Source organism: Protopterus annectens, chromosome 3.part1, assembly GCF_019279795.1.
Source record: "Protopterus annectens isolate FY-2018-M chromosome 3.part1, PAN1.0, whole genome shotgun sequence".
NCBI classification, from domain to species: domain Eukaryota; kingdom Metazoa; phylum Chordata; order Ceratodontiformes; family Protopteridae; genus Protopterus; species Protopterus annectens.
Window position 1 is genome coordinate 179,741,866 of NC_056732.1, and position 12,366 is coordinate 179,754,231.

Here is a 12,366-nt window from a genome sequence, read left to right on the forward strand (position 1 = left end):
ATCCCTAATGTGTTCCTGAAGTCTCATTCTAAATTTTCTCTTCTTTCCCCAATATAATACAAGTCACAAGGACATTTGAGTGCATACATAATGCCTTCAAGTATTACAGGAAAAAGTTCTCGCTGAATGAAAATTAACACAATTAATTTTTGCAAAAAAATTAACTATATGTCTACAAACATTACAGTTACTACAGTAAATGTACCCAAGGTGGATTATTAATAATCACATCCTCAGGGGGAACAAAAAAGAGTATTTACTAACATATCTTTCAAATTTTGTCCACGCCTATAAGAAATGGAAGAACAATGGCTTAAAATCTGAACTAATTCACTATCTTTAAGCAAATACTTCAAACAATGTTTTATTTTTATATTTATCACCTATTGTTTCACTTAGGACATTATATACTGTAACAAAGTATGTATGTTCTTTAAAGGTCAAAGTTTTGTATAAAAAAATCTTTTTATTCTGAAATGTAATGCATTACTGGATTTTGGATTGAACTCTGATTTAAATTTATAAGTATCTGATTTAGATTGATTGTATTATTGACTGGTTAATTAGTTAATTGTTTTACAGATTTTGTATTATACAAGATCCAGTTTGTTTTATGTATAACTTCTTGAAGGCTATTTGCAGAGGCACTATAGTGTGTGTGTATTCATAATAAATATATTCCAGTAGCTTTGGTTGTTTATTTATACTGTCCATTTTGTTTGGTGGTTGTCAAATGAAAAAAACCCTAAATCTTGAAAAGAAAAAAAAAGTTATGTGCTTACCATAACGTTCCATGTGAGTTGTTCATCTCGCTGTAATTCTTACACATGAGTTCGGAGCAGATCTACTGGCTCCGAGTCGGCCGCTTTAATAGCTGAAGATCTCAGGGTAGCTCGAGGCCAGGTCCCTATCGCATGATACTCACTGTCCTACCTCAGATCTAGTTTGCTGAACCCAGCATGTAACAAATATAACCTAACAAATACTCCAACCGGAGCAAGAAGTCACAGAACAAGACCACCAGACCCAAAGTCTACTCGCTCTTCGAGACCCTGGAGGGGGAAAGGTGGGTGGGAATGTAAGAATGAAGGCGATATGAACTCACATGGAACGTTATAGTAAGTACATAACTTCTTTATGTGAAGTTGTTCAATCTCACCATTCATTCTTACACATGGGTAGCGTCCCAAGCACCCTAATCCTGGGTGGCTCGGGGGAGTATATTCCTGAGGACAGTGGAACCAAAGGAAGCCCTGTCCCTGGAGGCCCTGCCCACTTTGTAATGAGTGATAAAGGCATGCGGCTTAGACCAAGTGGCAGCTGCACACATCGTGTCCAAAGGCAATCGATCCGCATAAGCAGAAGTGGAAACAGCTCTAGTGGAATGCGCTTTCACACCATGTTCTAATGGTTGGTTTGCTGAGGAGTAAATAAATTTAATGCAGTTGACCACTTGGAAAGGGTAACTTTAGAGATTGGTAGTCCTTTCTTAGTGTCAGCATGAGACAAAGTTGGTCAGATCTTCTAAATTCATTTGTCCTGTCCAAACAGAATCTCAATTGTCTGTGGACATCAAGTTTATGCAACATGTACTCCAATTTATTATAATGGTTACTGAAAAAGGTTGGAAGTAATACAGTTTGATTCAGGTTAGGCTCGGAACACACCTTTGGAAGGAATGAAGGATTAGTTCTCAGTGATACTCTGTCAGGGTGAAACACCACATATGGGGGTTTGATAGATAGGGTTTGAAGCTCAGACACCCTATGTGCTGAGGTAATGTCAACCAAGAAAATAAGTTTTCCAAGAAAGAAACATTAAATGGCAGGATGATGCAGGCTCAAAGGGGAGAAGAATAATCCGTGACAGCACAAAATTTAAATTCCAGGGAGTAAAGGGTTGTCCAACAGGCGGCCCAAGATGAATGGTACCCCTCAGAAAGGCCCTAAATAATCTGAGACATCAAATTAGAACCTTCAGCTCAGAGGTGAAAATTCGAAATTGCAGCCTACTGAACTCTAATAGTGGCAGCTGCAGCACCTTCATGAAAAAGTTTAGATAGGAATTCCAGGACACTAGCAATCGAGGCAACATAAGGATCAATATTATTCTGCGAGGCCCAAAATGCAAATCGCTTCCATTTACTAGCATACAACTTTCTAGTGGAAGCTTTATGCGAAGATACAAGAATATGCTGTACCTCAGAAGACAAATCATGTGATCTGGCTAGGTTGGGAATCGGAGCAGTCCAGCTGTCAGTCTGAGGGAACGAAGGGAGTAATGAAGGGCACCTGACTAATGTGTCAGCAGGTCTGGAACTGGGTCCAGAATCCAAGGTTCCTCCACTTGATAGTCGAAGGAAGGGAAAACAAATCTGTCGAGGCCAAAAAAGGGCTATTAAGATTACAGTCCTTCCCAGGCTTTTGGCTTTCTGTAAGAATTTCGGAATCAGGGGTATAGGTGGAAAGGCATATAGGAGTCCTGGGGGCCAATCGTGTACAAGCGAGTCCCTTGGGCTGTCCCCTGGAGGGGGACTCCGGGCAAAGTAGCTTCTGCATTTGGCATTCATAGGGGATGCAAACAGGTCGCAGCAAGGTTGGCCCCATTTGTGGAAAATCATCTCCACAACTTCGTCTTTGAGACCACTCCTGCGGTAACAGAATGGCTCTGCTCAGTTTGTCCGCTATCACGTTGGATTTCCCCGGAATATGCGTTGCTATCAGAAAGTGCCTGGTGGACACCGCCCACTGCCAAACTCAAGGCCTCTCGACACAGAGGGAAAGACTTTATTCCTCCTTGCTTGTTGATGTACCAGACCACAAACATGTTGTCTGTCTATATCGCAATCGTCCCTAGAGGAAGAGAGTCATGGAAGTGCTGCAATGCCAAAAGCACCGCTCTCACCTCCAGAACATTGATGTGCACCTGTAACTGTCTCCAACCAGATGCCTTGGGCTGTTCTTCCCTGAAAAAGCCCCCCTATCAGAGAAGCAAGCCCTCCTTATCAGAGAAGCGTCCGTGGTCACCGTGGCCAACAGCTGGGGAGAAACAAATGGTCGACCCACTGTAACTTGGTGGCTGGTCAACCACCAGCGAAGATCCTTCTTGCAATAGTCTGTAATCATGATTAAGAATGACAAAAGTACAGTTTTGTACCTACCATAAATGTAGATGTCCGAACTGGATAGCATCTGCAGTCATAACAAATGGGTTGTCCTGTCGTCAGGCAGCCCTTCGGTCGGCCGGATTCCAAAGTCTGGGTCCGGCTTCGGCTGATGTCGCACTTCACCCGACGTCATCTCTTCGGGTAAAGGCATCAGCCGACGCCATTTTCCTCAGTGTTTCTTGCCCCAGATGCCAGTTGCCCTCTTGGAAGGCTAGATTTTGGAGAAATGCCAATGTTTCCAAAAAAGTAGAAGGCAAACACAAAAAATAAGCATGTATGTACATATATACAAACAAATACACCATAAGAGACTCCCCCCCAGCTAGCTATTAGGAGGGTAAATACCCTAGGAGTACCACAGAGGGGAAGGAGGGAGGGTAATCCTGACTGCAGATGCTATCCAGTTCGGACATCTACATTTATGGTAGGTACAAAACTGTACTATGTCCTTCATGGATGCATCTGCAGTCATAACAAATGGGTAGAATACCATAGCCAAACTAGGGGAGGAGGAAGAAAAATTATGGTGCGGTTAGGATCCCTTGCAGTACAGCAGTGGCAAACCCTGCTCAGGATCTAGAATATAGAGGTAAATTATAATGCTTGGCAAATGTATGCACGGTGGTCCAAGTAGCCGCCTCAATAATGTCCTTGGTTGCCACTCCTCATAAGAAAGCTGTGGTAGTGGCTGTAGCCCTTGTAGAATGAGGCCTTATGTTCTGTGGAATTGGTTTTCCATGGTAGGAGTAACAGAATCTTATGCAATTTCCTATCCACTTGGAGATTGTCTGTTTGGAAATTGCTTTTCCTTCCCTTCCTGTTGCATAGGCTACAAAAAGCTGGTCAGTTTTTCTGTTACTTTTGGTTCTGTCCAGGTAGTAGCGTAACTGTCTATGTACATCCAAGGTATGCAGCATTCTTTCCCCTCTGTTTTGTGGATTGGGTGGATTGCCTGGTTTAAAGACACTCTGGATACCACCTTAGGCATAAATGTAGGATTAGTTCTCATGGACACCCTATCTTGATGGAAGATTAGGAAGGGTTGCACTGCCATTAAGGCCTGTAGTTCCGAAACCCTCCTTGCTGAGGTAATTGCCAGTAGGAAAGCAGTTTTCCATGACAGGTGTTGTAGATCTGCTGTTGCTGCTGGTTCAAACGGAGGGAGTGTCAACTTTTCTAGCACAAAGTTCAAGTCCCATGCTGGTAATGGTGGTTTCCTAGGAGGTTTTACATTCTTGATCCCTCTGAGGAACTGCCTGAGTAGAGGATGTGAAAAGACAGGTGGATCAAAGCTGTATTCTGCTGAAATAGCTGATGCATGTATCTTGATGGAGGAATAGGACAGGCCTGTATGTAGAAGCTCTGCCAAGTACTCGAGAATGTTAGCAATATCTATGTTTGGCACATCTTTTCCTCTTTCAGTACTCCAAGTGACAAACCTTTTCCATTTTCCTGCATAGTTCCTTCTTGTTGAAGGTCTGCGGGCTTCAAGGATAATGTCTTTAACCCTTTGGGAAAGATCTGGGTTAGTTGCTGCTATGTGATGTTCCAGGCAGTCAGTTGCAAGGTTTTTAGGTTTGGATGCATGATGTTGTAGTTGTTCTGAGTTAACATCAAAGGCATCAGGGGTATTGACCACATTTTCTCCCGAGACATGCTCCTCAGTAATGGGTACCAGTGTTGTCTTGGCCAGTTCGGAGCTATCAGGATTATCCTTGGACGTTCCTCTTTGATTTTCAGTAGTACCTTGTGCATCAAGGGAAGAGGTGGAAATGCATATGCTGTCAGGCCTTTCCAGCTGAAGGATAGAGAGTCCACCTTCCATGCAAGTGGGTGGAATGTCCTTGTGCAGAATTTTTTGAGCTGGTGATTGAGTGGGGTAGAGAATAGATCTATTTGTGGCATTCCCCATTTCTTTGTGATGGCCTTGAAGATGTCCGGGTGTAGCATCCATTTGTGAGCATCCGAAGTGGTTCTGCTTAACATGTCTGCTAGGGTGTTCTCTTTTCCCGGTACAAATATTGCCTTTAACTGGATGTTGTAGCTGAGAGCCAGATTCCAAAGGTCCAAAGTCATTCTGCATAGGGGGTATGAATGAGTGCCTCCCTGTTTGTTGATGTACCACATGACTGTGGTGTTGTCTGTCCTTATCATCAAATGGCCTTCTTTGAGGAATGGTCTGAATTTTTGGATTGCCAGTTTTACTGCCAGCATTTCTTTTTGGTTTATGTGCAGGTGCAGTTGGTCCTGAGTCCACAATCCTTGTACACATTTGTCCAGCATGTGCGCCCCCCATCCTAGGTCTGAGGCGTCCGTTGTGATGGTTTGGCTTGCTCGAAAGTTGTGGAAGGGTAAGCCTGGGTTTGACTGGCATGCTTGAGCCCACCATAGGAACTCCTGTTTTAGGCATGGAATTAGTGGTATTTCTGTTTCTAAGCTGTGCCTGTGTTGAGACCATAAATTCTTTAGGTACCACTGTAGCTTTCTCATATGCAGTCTGGCATGTGGGACCAAGATTATGCATGATGCCATGAAGCCCAAGGCCTGCAGAACTTTTCTTGCTGTTAGTTTGTTCTGCTTTGTTAATGCCAAGAAGTAAAGAGGGAGCTCTTTCTGTTTTTCTGCAGTTAGGAATGCCATTTGTTTTACTGTGTCCAATTCAGCCCAAGAATGTTCTTGTTTGGGATGGTATCAGCCTTGACTTTTGTAAATTGACTGTGTATCCCAGGGCTTGTAGCAAGTAAATGACCCTTTGTAAATCTGTTGTCAGCTTGCTTTTGTTGTCCGCTTGTAACAGGCAGTCGTCCAGGTATGGATAAATTTGGATCCCTGTACTCTGCAGTGAGCGATTACTGATGCCAGGCATTTTGTGAATACTCTGGGCAGCAGATAAGCCAAAGGGCAATGCTGAGAATTGATAATGCTCTGATCCTGCAAGAAATCTGAGGTATCTTCTGCAATTTGGTCGAATGGGGACGTGCAGGTATGCCTCCTTGAGATCTAGAGTTACCAGCCAACACTCCTTGCCCAGCATGGGAAGAAGTTGCTGTAGGGTCAGCATTTTGAATTTTGGGACAATGATGTATGTGTTTAAGATGGACAGGTCGAGAATAGGTCTCCAACTTTTCTCTTTTCTTGGTACTAGGAAGAGTCTGGAGTAGAATCCTTTGCCCTGTTCTGTTATTGGTACTCTTTCCACAGCTCTCATCTTTGTTAATTCCGTTATCTGCTGCAGAGCTTCTATTTTTTGATTTGGAGGCAGGTTTGGCATTCCTCTTTTTACTGGTAAGGTGTGAAAGTGGAACCGGTAAGCCTTGGTCTATGGTTTGCAAAATCCACTTGTCTTTTGTGATATAGTGCCAATTTTTCGAAAATAAGGCTAACTTTCCGCCTAATGGTGCTGCTATTTGCTCCCTGGTAGGCGGAGTTAGAGCCAAGTCACTGTGATTGTCCTGTTGCAGTGGCAGTGGTTGTGTCTGCGCCTCGGTTATTGCCTTGCCACTGTCGTCCTCTGTAGGCACCTCCTCTGGATTGATTTCTGCCTCTAGAGCATCTATTCCTGCCCCTTTGGGATCTTGTGGAGTCAGGAAAGGACCAATTTTTGGCAGGCCAGTTCCTGCTAAACCTTGGGGGCTGAACCTGTAAGAAATCTTTAACTGTTTGTACAGATTTTGCCTTTTCTTCCATTTTCTTCATTACCTGCTGGGCAGGTGTACCAAATAGACTGGCCTTATCCATAGGAGCATCTAATAGCTTTGCTTTAACATGATCCGGTAAGACCTGTTCTTTCAACCATGCATGCCTTCTTATCACTGTGCCAGTCATGGCTGATCTAAATGAAGCCTCCAGTGAATCATAGCCACATTTTAAGGAATGGTTACTAACCTGTTGGATGTTATTCACCATTTCTAATACATATTTCTTATCTAAAGATTCATCAGAGGACAGTTTTTTAGTTAACTGATCAAGCATAAACTCTTGGTATTGGATCATGTGAAACTGACAGTTTAAAGCTCTAGCTGAGAGAGTAGCAGAGGTGTAAACTTTTTTCCCCCATCTCTCTAAGGACCTGGATTCCCTTTCAGAAGGAATAAGGTTTTTTTGCTGTGGTCGAGGCTACTGCCTTAGGCCCCTGGGAAATAGTTTCAGGGTCTGCAAGTGGGGCCTTGTATAGGTGGTGATGAGTGTCTGGCACCCTGTAAAATCTATCTGGTTTGGCAGGGGCTGGAGGTAAAGAATCAGGAGCAGTGCAGACATCATTAAATGCATCATCCACAACAGGCAGAACAGGAGGTATAGCTAAGGGCCTATGTTGTGGTAAGTGCAGAAAAGTCCTAAGCCTTTTTCTTGAATCTGAGAAATCTTGTCCCTGCCATTGGAATTGTTCTCTCATGGCATGTAAGGTTTCCCCAAAGGAAAATTCCTCTGGTGGAGAGGCAGCTGGAATGGATTCTTCAGCATCGGAGTCTTCATAAGTAGAAAAAGGATCCTCTGGCTGGTCTGTAATGTCTGAGTCATCCGCAGAATCATCAGAGGACACTGGCTCGGGGGGCTCTGCTCTAGGTCTCTTTTCTGGGGGCTGAGAGGCCCTGTCTGGGTGAGATTGGGATCCCCTAATTAAGGATATTAAATCTTCTGCCAGAGTAAGCATTTGTGAACTAGAAGTGGGCCTGTGTGAGGGGGGTTTAACAGGCACAGATTTAGCAGATTTGGCTGCTTTAGCCCTGGCAAAGGCCTTGATAGACATGGCTGCAGGGGGTCTAGCAGCACCACGTGCTGGGGCAGAGACATCCAAAGGGATGGTGTCTGATAAATCACTAGAAACCACAGTTGTAGGCAAAAATTCTGAGGCCGATTCAGGTAAGGTAGCAAGAGCCTCAGTAGTAGTCATGGATTCGGCTGAAGATTGACCAGTTTTCTCGGTTTCGGCCGAAACCGAGACACTCGCGGCTTGCTTAACCGTGGTTTCGGCCGAAACCACGGACCGTGAGTGTCGGTCTTTTCTTTGCGTTTAACAATTTGGGTAGTCGGAGGATCCGACGGCATAATGTACGCAAAATCTGAGCCGAAAAACTGTTCAGCAAACTCCGACAGACGCCTAAGCGTTCGTCGGTTGAAGGAAGCACAGGCCGAACAGGCCGCTACGTCGTGGTCTGGGCCTAAGCAAGGCAGACAGTAAGAGTGGAAATCTTTATGAGGTATTTGTTTCCCACAAGTTACAGTTATTGACTTTTTCTGACATCGGCTGAGGCAAGAAAGAGTCCCCAACGGGGTACTTAGCTTTTTAGAAGTCTTCGAAGTAGTGTTCGGTAGTAGTAATCTCTGGATCTGACCGACCGGCACTTGCGAACAGCTTCTGCTTCGGGCACCACGCGGCAAGAAAGACTGAGGAAAATGGCGTCGGCTGATGCCTTTATACCCGAAGACCAGCAGAGATGACGTCGGGTGAAGTGCGACATCAGCCGAAGCCGGACCCAGACTTTGGAATCCGGCCGACCGAAGGGCTGCCTGACGACAGGACAACCCATTTGTTATGACTGCAGATGCATCCATGAAGGACATCTCAGTAAGCAGAATAAAAACTAGAATGAACAGCAGATGCAGGGTGGTATCCAACGAGATGCAGGGTGGTATCCAACGAGATGCAGCCCGAATAATGAAAAAATTCTTTACTCAATCCAATGATCAAAATGAAGTACAAATACACAAAGTCACAGTTTAAAAATGATAAAACAACAAGTTAAGCGCTTTCGTCAATAGTCAGACTTCTTCAGAACAGTGAATTGCTGGCTGATAACTCCTTAAATGCACACATATTCAATTAGTAAAATATTACCCCACATCATTTCCTTTCAATTAAGAAACATCACAGGAAGTGTAAGGTAGTAGTGAATACTCCCCCTATTTGCAAGTACACAAAGTCAGCTAACCAAATGTTGAATCAATAGTGTCACATGTAAAGAATGTTATAAGGCAAAAAATACCAATGACAATATAAATAAATCATAACATAAATAACTGTTTAAGTTTCAAACGTGGTGCTATAGAAATTCTATCATTAAGACCTGGAGGGGAGTATGCATTCAGTCTGATCTGCCACTTTAACTCAATGTACTCCAAATATTCCTCAACAGGTCCGCCCCTTTGTCCCAAATCAACTTGTTAAAGAATAAAAAAACTAAAACTGTGATTACTTTGGTCATTAATATGCCTAAATAAAGCATTCTTCATATTTTTCTGCTTGATATCATATAAATGTTGGTAGACCAAGTCTAAAAGCATTTTTTGTTTTCCCCACATAATAACCTTGGCAGTTTTTACATACTGCAATATAAACAACCCCCTTAGTATAGCAAAACATTTTCTTTTTATTAGTAATGGATCCAAAATTCTTAAGTTTAAATTTGTTCGTATCCATCATGAAAGGGCACTGGGGACATCTACCACATTTATACGTGCCACCTCTAGTGAGATTAGGTTTGCCTTTTTCAAGTAGTCCTTTTATTGATGTACTCTTTTATAAACTATAGTGGGTTGTTTATATTGCAGTATGTAAACAAAAAATGCTTTTAGACTTAGAGTCTACCAACATTTATATGATATCAAGCAGAAAAATATGAAGAATGCTTTATTTAGGCATATTAATGACCAAAGTAATCAGTTTTAGTTTTTTTATTCTTGAACAAGTTGATTTGGGACAAAGGGGCGGACCTGTTGAGGAATATTTGGAGTACATTGAGTTAAAGTGGCAGATCAGACTGAATGCATACTCCCCTCCAGGTCTTAATGATAGAATTTCTATAGCACCACTTTTGAAACTTACAGTTATTTATGTTATGATTTATTTATATTGTCATTGGTATTTTTTGCCTTATAACATTCTTTACATGTGACACTATTGATTCAACATTTGGTTAGCTGATTTTTTGTGTACTTGCAAATAGGGGGAGTATTCACTACTACCTTACACTTCCTGTGATGTTTCTTAATTGAAAGGAAATGATGTGGAGTAATATTTTACTATGTGTGTATTTAAGGAGTTATCAGCCAGCAATTCACTGTTCTGAAGAGGTCTGAGTAGTGACGAAAGTGCTTAACTTGTTGTTTTATCATTTTTAAACTGTGACTTTATGCGTATTTGTACTTCATTTTGATCATTGGATTGAGTAAAGAATTTTTTCATTATTCGGGCTGCATCTCGTTGGATACCACCCTGCATCTGCTGTTCACTCATGATTAAGAATGACATTGGAAGTTAAGACCACTGGGTGAAGAGTAACCATTTGAAGAATCCTCATGTGCATACATACCAGAGGAACTGCTATGAACGTAGCTGCCATGGTACCTAGTAGTTTCAATACTTGACATGCCGGTACTTTTTCTCTCTGCAAAATGTCTGATACCTGGTTTCGAAGAGTGGCTATTCTGTCCAGGGACAATTTTAATGTGGTGGTGTCTAGTTCTGCTCCGATAAAGGAAATACGCTGCAATGGCGACAATGCAGACTTTTCTGAATGTATAGTGATGCCTAACTGAAAGCAGAGATTGAGTGTGAGATCCCTGGACAGAATTAGTTGATGCCTGGAGCCGGCAGTAAGGAGCCAGTCATCCAGATACGGAAACACTCTGAATCCTAGACGCCTCAGGTGAGCCATAATCACTGCCATGCATTTGGTAAACACTCTGGGGGCTGTTGAGTCCAAAGGGCAGTGCTTGGAATTGGTAGTGACTGGCTCCCAGCCGGAAACACAAATGATCTCTGGATAGTCTTGGCCATTTTGATATGGTAGTACGCATTTTTGAAATCTATAGAGCACATCCAATCGGCCATTCCAAAGAATGGGAAACTAGACTGAAGCGTGACCATCCGGAACAACTTCTTTACAAATGTGTTGAGTCTGCTGAGATCCAAGATGGGCCTCCAGTCCAGTCTTCTTTGGAACTAAAAAGAATCTGGAGTAAGTTCTGGATCCTATCTGGTCTGCTGGGATTGGCTGGATGACTTCCTACAGCCTCTATGCCTTCTATGGCTGCTTGATCCCTGAGACTAGGTTTAACATCTGGGATTTTCTTCCGAACAGGTGGGGTTTCTAAGAATGGACCAATGACTTGGGCTCCGAGGAAGCTTTAGACGACTTCGACCCCTTCGATTACTTGGGAGGTCTGGTCAGCCTTGTCCAAGGACTCCTGAAATTCTGGCTTCAATAATCCTCTACCAACTTTCTTCTTTCAAGCAAAACTCGGCTACTGAAGGAATGGTAGATAGAGCAATCTTCCTGGAGGTGAACTGGCCCCAAGCAATACACACAATTTATGTGGGCGTCCGTGATTGACATTTTCTGCCCACATTCTGGGCACTTTTTAAAGTCCGATTTTTGCTTCTCTTTTTGGTCAGCCATGTTAAGAAACATAAACAGTATGCACTAATCCGACAAATATTACTGTAGAACAGCACACATACTGCAAACTACTGTATGAACAAACTAACAACTGTAAAAGCGAAGTATAACTGTAAATTAAGCTAATTAGAAGCTAAATATACACTCACTAGTGAAACTACTCTAAATCTTGAGAACTATCTAAGCACACGTTAGTAATAGCATAGGGAACTATTAAACCAATGCACAGCCAAAGGCCTAAGGGCAGCCGCTCTTAAAAGGATGAAATCTCATCAAATCTTTCAAAAAACTAAGGCAAACAAAGGCTAACTAGCCCAAGAAACAGTAAAAACAGTAAACTATCCAAAAAGCTTAGCTACAAAGGTATAACTATAGAAAAATGTTCACAAACTGGCCCGAACTCTCCAACGACCTCCGATCTGTTGCAACAGCAAACCAGATCTGAGGTAGGACAGACAGCATCATGGGACAGTGACCTGGCCTCGAGCTACTCTGAGATCTTCAGCTAGTAAAGCGGCCGACTCGGAGCCGATAGATCGGCTCCAAAACCATGTGTAAGAATGAACGACGAGATTGAACAACTTCACATCATAAGTTTACTGTATTAGCTTGAACTATAATGGAATCCACCTTGACATGTGCTGTAACTGTATACATTCTTGCACCAATTACATACCTCTTTTCAGAAGATCTCACACCCAGTGCTAGCATAACCAATGATGCCATACATTTACTACAGAAATATGTCCAATATTTGGTTTGTTAGTTTGTATCCAGCTACAAAAAAAAAACATTTCTATA

At 42.7% G+C, this 12,366-nt stretch overlaps 1 protein-coding gene across 1 annotated transcript in view; it reads right to left on the minus strand.

Annotated features, from left to right (window-relative positions):
• ITGB1 (integrin subunit beta 1) overlaps positions 1-12,366 on the minus strand; it is an 823,672-nt gene that overhangs the window by 150,520 nt on the left and 660,786 nt on the right. The window lies entirely within an intron of this gene.